At 34.0% G+C, this 11,985-nt stretch overlaps 1 pseudogene across 1 annotated transcript; it reads right to left on the bottom strand.

Moving 5' to 3' along the window:
• Nucleotides 1–5,347: 5,347 nt before the first annotated feature.
• On the bottom strand, nt 5,348–10,861 carry LOC143605649 (alpha-xylosidase 1-like; annotated as a pseudogene). The gene is made up of 3 exons (XR_013148589.1): nt 10,365–10,861; nt 8,620–9,311; nt 5,348–7,278 (listed from the first exon to the last, which is right to left on the bottom strand). The product of XR_013148589.1 is annotated as an alpha-xylosidase 1-like (transcript).
• Between the last annotated feature and the right edge of the window lie 1,124 nt (nt 10,862–11,985).

Here is an 11,985-nt window from a genome sequence, read left to right as displayed (position 1 = left end):
GCACTGTTTTCCTATCGATGGTTATAGTTACGTGTTTGACATTAATGTTTATTAAATACCCATGTAAATATGACATAAATGATGTCAAGATATATAAAGCGGTCCTTTCTCTATCAAGATATTATAGTTGCAGGCTTCATAGCCACCTTTACCTTCACGTCATTTTTCAAATTAAAGGAAACCAAGCCATAAGAATTATATTACGAGAAAATTATTAAAATAGACATGTTTAACCGATAAAATATACATCTTTTTACGCATGCAAAACCTGTAACTGTTTCTGAATCCAGTTACCGATGAGAGGACATTAATTCATTTTATTGGCTAAAATCTTAACGAACGTGTTCAGCACTGAAAAATATGCTACATGCCACGTGGTTCCTTTTAGCGATGAGATATCTGTCATCTTGCATGCTAAATTAGCCTACGAGTCCAAGTCACCAACCCATGGCGTCATGTCACATTAAAGGCCTTTCATCCCTCGTCCTAAGACAAGATTCACATATTTTCACGAGGATGATCTGCTTATGTTTTATCCATATGTGGTGGTTTTTAACGAATATTAAACCATTAGGTCCCTCCCATTCTAATTTATGCAAAAGTGGCAATCTCCTTCATAAGTTGTTTGTAAAATAATAACATTTGGTGGCTTCTATATCGTACTTTAAAAGACACAGTTATCCTCACATGAATGATACTATACATCATATTTCGTTAAAAAACTAACTGAGATTAATGACGAGAACTAAAAATGCACCTATCTCACAAATGCTCTACTATTTTTAAATTATTACAAATATAAAACCGAACTTGCAATATGATCAGCCAAACAATAAGAACACCAATGGTATAACTTTTTTTAAATCAACACATTAATCACCTATTTTTTACTTTTGTATAATCTATTGTTACTACAAATTTTACAGGTTTACGCATGTTAAACAAGTTTAGGTTTTAGTATTTTTATTAAACGACTAAAGTTACTCCTCTATAGAGATTAAACTCTTTGAACTTTTATTCTACACATTTATCATCTTACCACCCTATTAACAGCATAAGAATGTAAATTAGATCTAAGAACTTTTATGTCAAATTTTAAAAATATTTTGGTATAAAATATGAATATTAACATTTTCTCATCGTTGTATAAAATTAACATTCATTTTTTAGTATTTAATATTAATATTAACATAAGTAACTATGTGTCTATGTGTTACATGTATGTGATGCATAGGATGATAGACTATAAAATATAGAGTGGGGGATGTACCCAATAAAAAACCATTGCTTCTGTTTCCCGCCAAAGTTGCCTTACGTGTCACCTTCCACCTATCTCTTCCCGCCATTAAGGTGCCTGTGGGCCGTAGGTCCTGACACGTGTCAGCTCTTTTCTTGCAAAGCTGTTTGTTTCTCCAATTCTCCAAAGGTGAGTTTGTTGAGGCCTATTTACTTCTTTTTTTTTCTTTTCTTTTTTAAATAAGAATTTGTTAATGTTGTCTTTTGTGAGAGTCCTCCACGAAACCAAAAAACCGAACCAAAAAATCAAACTGTATTGGAAACATGCGTTTTGGTTTTGAACTTTATTAAAAACCGAAATATTAGTTTTGATTCGGTTTTGTATTTTTTTAAAAAGCGAAAAAACCGAACCGAAATAACAACAAACTAAAATAACCATAATATCTTAACCGTAAGTCCATAACCATTAAAACAAAATTTACTGATAACTATTTGTTTAGTTTTAACATATGGTCAATAACAAATATATTTGGTTTATAGATATGGTTAATAACTAATAGTACTAGGTTTGGATTTTGATTTTTGATTTTATTTGCATCTTTTATTAGCTTTTAATAATCATTAGTTTTTAGAATAAACTTATGCCCAATTTCAATATCTTGGGTTTTTTGCCCAAAAAGATTTGGCTCGATTAGCAAAACCGAAAAAAACCGCATCTAAAGCCGAACTAAACAAAAAAATTGAAAATCAAAAAAACCAAGACCGAATGATTTTAAAAAATCATAAAATCAATAGTTTGTTTTTTTATAAGGATTTAGTCAAAACCGCATCACGCACACCCTTAGTTTGTGAGACTTGATATTTTTGTTTCTCTCAAACTCAAAACACAAATGTTTAAAAACTCTACTTTTGTCTATCAATCACCATCCTGACTTTTCTTAATATTTTCTACTAATATATTATAGTTTTTCTTTTTTTATGTTTCTCCAAGTTATAACGAAAATATTTTTTAAAACCGGATTCGACATTTTGTGTAGAATGGAACATGAAAACCGACTGATTTGCTTCAACTTTTTCAAGCCACCGACCTCTTTCGGTGACCGTTCATCATCACCAACAGTCACGATAGGCTCAATTCAATCCTTGTTCTAAAACGAATCCCAAAAATGGGTATATAATTTAATCCACTTAACGTAATTACTGAATTCAACCCTAATCTCTAAACCTCTTTTTTTAGACCCAAACTTTGAGAACCTAAACTGTAGTTTATTCTAATTCTTACATTTGTCCTAACATCATCATATCGCCTTTGTCCGTCTATACGGCCTACTACCACCACCAACTCAATCAGTGACATCGATTTCTAATAAATTCATCTAAGCATCCGTTTACTCCACGTCGTCCGTTGAATGCCCGTGACAAATATACACGGTTGACATCACGTACCATTTTAGCAAAAATGTTATAGGAAGCAAAAGCCCATCTAGTAAATGTTTAAAACTTGATATTAATTTTTAAGGTTTCATATAAAAAATGTGAATATATAACTTTGTCTTGACATCTTCAAGCAACATGTAGTTGGGTTGATGAAGACAAAAAGTTATGGCTACAAGTAATATGCAGATTTGGAATTTTCGATCATAAAACGGTCCCTGCTTTATCTTATTATCTATATATGCAAAACCGTGTTATTGGGCCAAAACTTGTATTTCAACTTTTGGGCCTATCCAGCCCCCATAACTTTCTGCAACTAAGCCCACGTGAATTTTGTCACTATTCTTTTCAAATTTTGTTGTCATGATTTCTTGACTATTTATCATGTTATTGTCTTTTCTTACTTTGAATATTTTGATGTGTCGAGTTATTATTGTTAGCCAACCTCTAAAATATTTTAACATCGGAGGTATCGTTGATACAGACAAACACGAGGATTTAATGAAGTTCGGTCTAGATTGATTTATATCTACGGGTGGTAACTAGGTATCTTTATTAAGCAGTAACGATTACACGTACATGGCATCGTGTATTAAGACCAGTGTTGCAAAAATCCCGACTAGGCGCCGATTAATCGCTAGTCTCTCATTCACTGATTAATTTTGGGCTAGTCGGCCAATTAATCGGTCAACGGTCAAATCCGGCCAAAATCGACGGTTTTCGTCGATATTCCAACCAAAATAAGTGGTTTCCTCCGATATTTCGAACCACATCAGCTATTTTTGATGAGATTGTAGCAAAAACTAACGGTTTTCAGCGAAATTCCAACCAATTTCCGGTTAAAATATGTTTATGTATGTATAAAACTGAAAATTACAGATAAAAATGTGTGTGTGTGTATAAAATTGAAAATATACATTAAAGTCTGATTCGATTAATCCCGATTAATCTCGACTAATCCCGATTAATCGTTAGTCCCCACACCACATCCCGACTACCTACTAGCGATTTTTGAAACACTGATTAAGACTAAACTATGGTTTCTAACTTAGTAAAACAAGAAACCCAAATGAACCAAACAACAAACATACTTCTCGCTAAGTTTATTTTCATGCATCAAAGTAGTCCCTAAACATTACAAAATATGTAATAATAAGCTCTTCTAGTAAACGAAGCAATAACTTTGGTCAAAATAATTGACATGTTAACTAGAGGCTTAAGTGAAATAGAAAAATTCGTCTATATTATAGTAAATAATAGAATTCATGAATTCATGCATTTTAAATATAAATAATAGAATTTCACTAAACTAAAAAAGTTATATATTTCAATACCGGACTATAAGGCTATGTGTAATAGGCAAAGTTTCTGGGCGAATTTGGGCGAAAATGGGCGCCAACACCGCCCCATGGGCGAATTGTGGGGGGGCGCAGGGTATGGCTTTGGTTTGTATATATATTAATATTATATATGTTTGTGAGTGTGATATATATACATATATATATATAGGGGCTACAACACCATTACACTCTAAAAACAAAAATCTACTTTTTGCCGACTGAGCGCCACATAGCGTAAAACGTTCATTTTGTAGCCCCTCCACTACGCATAGCATAAACACCCATAAAGAGACATTTTAAGAGACCCTTTTTTCAGAGTAAATTTTGGTTTTCTTTTCTATAAGTCAATATCACTATTAAATCCAAAGAAATTGTGCTTTTGAATAGAACTTATATCGCAATTATCGGCAATTCTAGATATCTCTAAGTGAAAGTGATGTTTTCTTCCATTTATAATAGTGGTCCTTGAATTTATGGGTGCATTTTGGAACACGTTGTGTTGACCGTTGATCATAATGGCCCATGCATTTTATTTTCGTATTTTTCTATTTAATCAAACTTAAAACTTATTTTACAAATACAAATATAGTTGATGAAAACTATAATTTTTTTATAAAAATTGTAACTAAATATTGATAATAACAGGTAACTCTATGAACACCATCACCACTTTTTTCATGGGTGGTCAAGACTCAAGAGTTAACTTGGGTTCACTTAAAAGTTTTTTCTGGTTGACATAAAAAATTTGAATCCTGCTCGTGTGTCATATTCTCGGGTTTAAGCCTTACGATATTAAACCTCACTAAAACCTTTCTAGGGGTTTAGTCAGTTCATTGTTAAAAAAAGTAACTCTAGAACAATGATTATCAAATTGTTTGAACTAATTTTGAAACAATTAGCGTCGAGTAAATTTTGACCCATGACCAAAGAAACAAGTAAATTTAATATTCTATGTTTCAGTTCAATCCGGACAATCCGGACAAACTACCATTCAAGAAAGAAAAACTCATCAAAAACAAAAACTAGTTTCTTAATACTTCTTTTACCTTAATCTAAACATAACATTTTGATATATGGAATCCAATTATATTTTATGAGTAATTCAAATATAGCTTTGTTGCTTAATTTTACATAACAATAATAATGTCGTTTGATTATATCTACTACTATGATAAGAATTATTAATTATTACAAACAAAAAAAAACAAGTTTGATTTTTTTAAAAAACATAATAAGAAGATTAAATTGTTTTAATCCTTTGAAGCTAAATAAGGAGGCAGCACTTGATTAGGCCCCTATGTTCTCTCATCAAACAATAAAACACCCTACCAAAGTACACAACATTCTAAACCAAACAAAAGAACATGCAATTTGCAAACAAGTACCTTGACAACTTATAACTAACTAATTCCCATTTTCCATGACATTGTAAACTTTTTACCAATTGGTATATTCAGCCCTCCAACTTCCACCATCACACTCTTCACTTCATTAACTCCATCCAAAAACTTGTGATCGGTTTCGACCAACTCGACTTTCGACGCGTCCAAAGTTTCCAAACTACCCTCGACATCGACACTAAACGCACCCCCCACACCACTTAATCCCAACACGGTAATTTTCTCAATAACCCAACCATTGTCAAGAGCAAACTTACTCTCTTGCACGTCTGACCACACTTTCACCATTTGTTTAGAAGCACTCGCGCTAAACTCAACATAAGTTGACTCACCGTTCCCGAGTTGCATCTCGGGAAGCTCGTCATTGTCTAGGAAAAGCTTTCCATTCGCTTTGGCATCGGTGGCCCCCGCAGGGAAGGTAACTAAAAGGGTAAAAGGTGTCATTCTTGCATCTTTGGATATCATTCCACCCCTTTGCATTGGGAGAATGGTGTTTTGATATAAATGAACATTGATTACATGCAAAGGAGCATCCAAAGTGAAAGTTCGTGTTCCTTTTGAAATGATTGCTTGACTAGGGTCGAACAGACTGTACCATGTTCCAGGAGGGAACACGGCTGACACATTGGTTCGACCCTGGTCAAGAACTGGTGAGACCATCAGACTCTCACCAAGTAAGAACTGTGTGCTTAGTCCATACAGTTCTTGGTTGTCTGGGAACGAGAAAAAGAGAGGGCGAGCGATCGGTGCGCCAGTGGTATGCGCCTCGTATGTCAGCGTGTACAAGTAAGGAAGCAACCTGTACCGCATACCTAAAGCATTACGAGCCGAAGTTGCAACTGTTTCCCATTGGTAAAGCTCTTGTCTCGGTGAATAATAATTAGCATGATCTCTTGAAAACGGGTAAAACGCGCCCAACTCGATCCAACGGTTGCATAGTTCTTCAGTTGGTTGCGGGTAAAACCCACAAATATCCGACCCGACCATCGGAACACCAAAAATTCCAAAATTCAACATGGTGTATATCGAGTACTTAATATCATTCCAAGTACCTTGGTTGTCACCCGTCCAATGAGCGGTGTAATGACCCGATCCAACAAACGTGGATCGAGACAAAATAAACGGACGCTTCCCTTGAAGCGCCTGTAGCGCCTTGTGAGTCGCAATCGCGTGTGAAAACCCGTAAATACTATGAGCATCATACTCCCTAACACCGTTATAATGAACCGCACTCGTCGCTATAGTCTTGTACCCAATCGGAACTTGCGTACCCGACGCATTAATCTTATAAGGAGGATCATCCCATTTTGTATTTGTTATATTCTTGCAATCCAAACAACAAATCCACCCAGGCCCTGTCCCATTCGGACAAATCCTCCCTTCGGGAATCGTGCACAAGCCGGAACAAAAGTTAGACGCCTCGTTCATATCAATCCAGAGCCCGTCCACAGGGACGAGCTCATGAAACCTCCGGACTTCATCTCCCCACCACGAAACAGTGGCAGGGTTGAGAAAGTCCGGAAAGTTAACCGCCCCAGGCCACACTTGGGCCAAATATGGTTTCCCCTCATATTTAATAAACACGTCTTTTGCTAGACCTCGTTGGTAGGTCCCATAAGACGTGTTGACACCAATCCCGGGGTCAATAATGACAATGTACTTCATGCCTCGAGCATGTATTCTATTAAGGAAATCGAGGAGTTTAGGACGAGGGTATGCGTTGGGGTTAAGAGTGAAATCTTTGTGACCGTCCATGTGATCGTCGTCGTTCCAAATAACGTCGAGTGGGATCTTGGCTTTTTGGTAATTTTCGACGACGTCTTCGACCACCGAAAGGTTGTGGTAACCCCATCTACATTGGTGAAATCCTGTAAAACATAAACATTAAACATTAAAACATGTTACATTCGAAAATAAAAATAGTATTTTGGAGATTCCAATATAAGATTCCGACATGCTAGAGTACATGATGTTGCCTGTTGGACCAAAAGATATGTTAAAAGATTTTCTTTTTTCTTTTTTTATGTAGTGGGTGGGAACCAACAAAAACTTTACACAGAAGAGATAATATTTTTAAAATAAGATTTCTTGTGACTGTAACGTTTATTTGGGTTTAAAAATAAATGGTTCAGTCATTTTCAGATCGAAAACACAAATAAACGGATTGTGTTAGTATCAACCAGGGGTGTGCATGGTTCAGTTTATATCGGTTTTGGGCAGAAACATATGCTTCGGTATTTAAAATTTTGAAAACCATTTGGTTTCCCCTTTTCAATTTGGGTTTAGTTCGGTTTTTGATTTTTTTTTTTTTAGTTTTGCTATTTGAGCTTGAAAACTTTGGGCCGAAATAAATTTAGCTCAAGAGATATGGTCCTAAATCATATGTAATTAATAAATAATTAAATAAAAAATGAAAAATCAATAAATTCAATTCAGTTCTAGGCTTTTATTACATATAACTAAACCGGTTTTTATATTTGATTTTTTCAGTTTCAGTTCAGTTTTATCGGTTTCATACACATTTGGTTTCCCTTTTTCAATTTGGGTTTAGTTCGGTTTTTGATTTTTTTTTTTTTTTAGTTTTGCTATTTGAGCTTGAAAACTTTGGGCCGAAATAAATTTAGCTCAAGAGATATGGTCCTAAATCATATGTAATTAATAAATAATTAAATAAAAAATGAAAAATCAATAAATTCAATTCAGTTCTAGGCTTTTATTACATATAACTAAACCGGTTTTTATATTTGATTTTTTCAGTTTCAGTTCAGTTTTATCGGTTTCATACACATACCTAGTATCAACTCTGAGGGTTTAAAGATTAACATGTTTAACCCGTTTATATTTAAAAAATAATAATGGGGTTATTTCTAGAACCTAATGCCAAAATTTAAAGTTAAAACATTAATCCAAATAGAATTCTATAATAAAAAATATATTTACTTTTTATTATTTGCATTCTTGATTTAAAACTTGTAACATTAAATATTAAATTATTATGTTAGTGTAAACCCGTGAATATTCTCTAGTGTTAAGATTTGTAACACGTTTTGAGGTTTGTGCATCCCTAAAATAATATTATTATTAAAACCAAGACATATGCATTGTTAAGTTATATGGTACAGTACTTCACAATGCATACAGCTTGCAACATGGGATACCTGAACCTAACTGAGCCAAAGGTAAAAACAGTAATAAAAACTTGTACTAACCAAGGGACCAGTATGGCATTGCCGCCGGCCTGCCGATAAGCTGAGTGTATTGATCCACCACCGCTAGCGGCGACGGGCCGGAAAAGAAGTAAAAGTCCAAAACACCCCCAATCACTTTATATGTCAAAGAGTTGCCTCTATAAAACACATCCATCCCATTACTATTTAATAATAATACTCCATGAGCATATGCCTTCCCTTTAATATTCCTTAAATCCATATAAACCGGGTGGGACCCGTATAGGTCCATATTTAAATTAATAGCCGACTGATCCGTGGTCCACAATGTGTACGGATCATTCGGGTATAATTTAATTCCATGTGGTTGGGAATTTTCCCCCAGTCCGTACAACGAGGCATCATTGGGTAATGATGTGGAGATCTCGAGGTACTGGTCTTTGAAGACCAATGAGTTGTACGGACTGGATGAGGAATCGTCAGCTGAGGAGTTGAATAATGTTTGGCCGTTGGATTTTCTTCTGACGGCGAATGAGAATGGTTTGGTGATGCAGGAGAATATTAGCTCGCCTCCCGAGAATTCGGAGACGGTTATGGGGTTGGTTAGTTTTCGGGTGGAGATTTGTTGGGTCGGTGACGGTGGTTGATCCCTTGGTAGAAGGTTGTACGGTACTTCCCATCGCGGCTTTTGTGCGTCGCTGATGTGCACCCTTAACCGGTCGTCGGTTTCGTGTCTGAAATTAAAAATAAAATAACTTTTAGCAACTAATGTAATTTTAAAAAAACTTAGTTATGTCATTAATAAAAACGGAGTAACTTATTGCTCGTTTGTCTTTTATTTATTTTAATGTATATAATAAAAATATTAGCCGAAAGAAGTAATCATTTTATTGACCCCTTTTAATTTGGAACGGTTGCATATCAGACCCCTTCAAAATAATCAGCTTTTTTTACAAAGTGAATACTAATTATTGTTCGAAATAATTGATGGGTGTAAACAAGTCCAAATTAGTAAGTTAAAGTTTGCAATGAGAAGAATATAGGTTATCTATTTATTTTATTAAGTTTGATTTAATAGAAAAAAATAAAAAGATTCTAAAGAGATAATTTTGAGAGAGAAACAACAAAAACTAAAAGTTCCAAACAGAAATGCTTGTCATTTTAACTTATAATTAGCTCTAGTTCAGCTTGAGGTTTTCTAAACTCGAGATTGATTTGTTTATTATTTATTATTATTTTATTAATAGTTTATATACATTAATATGCATATACATAAATTTATAATTATATATTTTATACAACATAATATGTTTATCTAGATATTTTTGTCACAAATTTCTACCTAATATTAGTTATTGTTATGTACTTAATGTGACATATATAATAAATGCATTTAGGTAAGAGCTACATAAATAAACAGTGGTACTTTTTACATCACTCAATATACTGCAATAATAATTTTATTATAGGTCACATTTTATTGGGTATGTTTGGTTTTTATATTAATGCATTCCAAAAATTAAAAATCATACAAATAATAGGGCTACTCGTGAGTCTACTCAAGCTTGATTAGTGAAACTCAGTCGCGTTTTATCAAGCTGATCTCAATTAACTCACAAGCGACTCGACTCGTCTACACCCATACAACATATAAGTGGACCACAGTTAGAACTCTTAATCAAAGTTCAAAAGTTTCCATAAATAGTAAATTATTTAGTAACTAAGGGGGGCAAAAGGTATATTAAAAAAATTAAAAAAAAAGTAGCTTTGAGTGATTTGAAGCTTACTTGATGTACAATTGCAAATGAGGTATATCAGGACCATAAATGTTGTTCTTCTTGTTAACTTGAAGTTGACCAATGAGTCCACCATCTGATGACTCTTGAAGTGAGACAAGCCTATAGCCATTGCCAATCTTGGTGGCTATGGGTGGTGAGGTACTAGACTTAGAACATACACATGAACATATAACAAATAATAATGTAAGGTGTAAAATGGGTGTCACATAAGAAGACAACACCATGGTGTTTGGTGGTGGTGGTGGTGGTGGTGCACTTGGTAGCTACAGGGTGGTGTAAATATATAGGCAAAATGGAGGGAAGTGATAAGATTAAGGTAGTGAGTGGTGTGTTAAAGTTCATGTGACCATTAGGTCCCACCATTTGAGCCACATAGCACATGGGGACAACCACAAGCTTTGATTGTGGTGAGATTGGGTTGATGAAATTAGGGTTTGTATTTACTTCAAAGGTTCTAATTTGGAACCACCTCATTTTATTGAATTTTGATTTCTTGAAAATTGCACTTATAGATAAAGATTTTTAACATTACAACTAAAGAGGTGGGCATATAAACCAGTTAAACGAATCGATCCGAAAATCGAATCAAAACTGAACCGTTTTGAAGACGGTTATGTAGAAACTGGTTTGGAACCGATTGAAACTGTAAATTTGGAACCGGTTTGTAATTTTCTACACAAAAACCGGTTAACTGAACCGAAACCGGGCAAAAACCCGGTCAAAACTTGAACTGAAACCGATCGTAAAATGGTAAGAAATTGGTTTCAACCTAAACCGAAACCGATTATAAACCGGTTTTGACTTTTATTGACCAAACCGAACCGATTTCAATCCAAACCGGTTTTGAGTTTTAAACCGGTTTGTGTACCTCTATTTACAAACCATGTTTGTTGGGCATGAATGAAAGTTGTTCAAGTCATGCGATTTTTATGAACTCTAGCAATTAAATGAATATGATCATATCAAATTTATGTGATAACATATATATAAAATGTTTCAAACATGTGTATTGATTGATCTTTTGACCCAAAAGTGTGAATATTGGAACACTATCTGAGTGAATTGGGTTTGTTTGTTTAGTATAGTGACTATATAGATTTTAATCTTATTTAATCCCAACAATCATGATTATTTTCATATGTATTTAGTTAATGATTTGAGTTAGTTAACAACTAATCGTTTTGCTACTCATATTATCTTAGTAATGGACATGAACATATGATAAAACCATAACTTTTCAATTGAAGATATTTTTTATAGTTGATCACCATATAGAATAATATCAAAGTGTAAGAAAATGAAATCATTTAATAGATTATTTTCTCATTCCATGGCTCTACAAATTCCCTTACGAGTGCCAATAGTTGTGGATATAAATTGTTGAGAGAAAATGACCATGTTGTAAATTGATGAAGATTTTTGTTCATAATATGTATTTTGTTTATTGATTCGTGCATTATAATTGACTATGCTAAAACGATAGTTCTAGATCATCTCCTATTACATTCACGTGCTCTTATGGTTGTCATGTCAGCGTTTAATTATCTTTTATTTTCTAAAACAAATACTATCAATAAATTTGTCCATACAATAGTTCTATGTAGCGGCG

Source organism: Bidens hawaiensis, unplaced genomic scaffold (assembly GCF_021521415.1).
Source record: "Bidens hawaiensis isolate Kalapana, Puna unplaced genomic scaffold, B.hawaiensis_p1.1 tig00070562_1, whole genome shotgun sequence".
Taxonomy (NCBI): Eukaryota; Viridiplantae; Streptophyta; class Magnoliopsida; order Asterales; family Asteraceae; genus Bidens; species Bidens hawaiensis.
The sequence above is the reverse complement of the archived record's forward strand: the minus strand, read 5'-3'. Positions and strand labels throughout refer to the sequence as shown.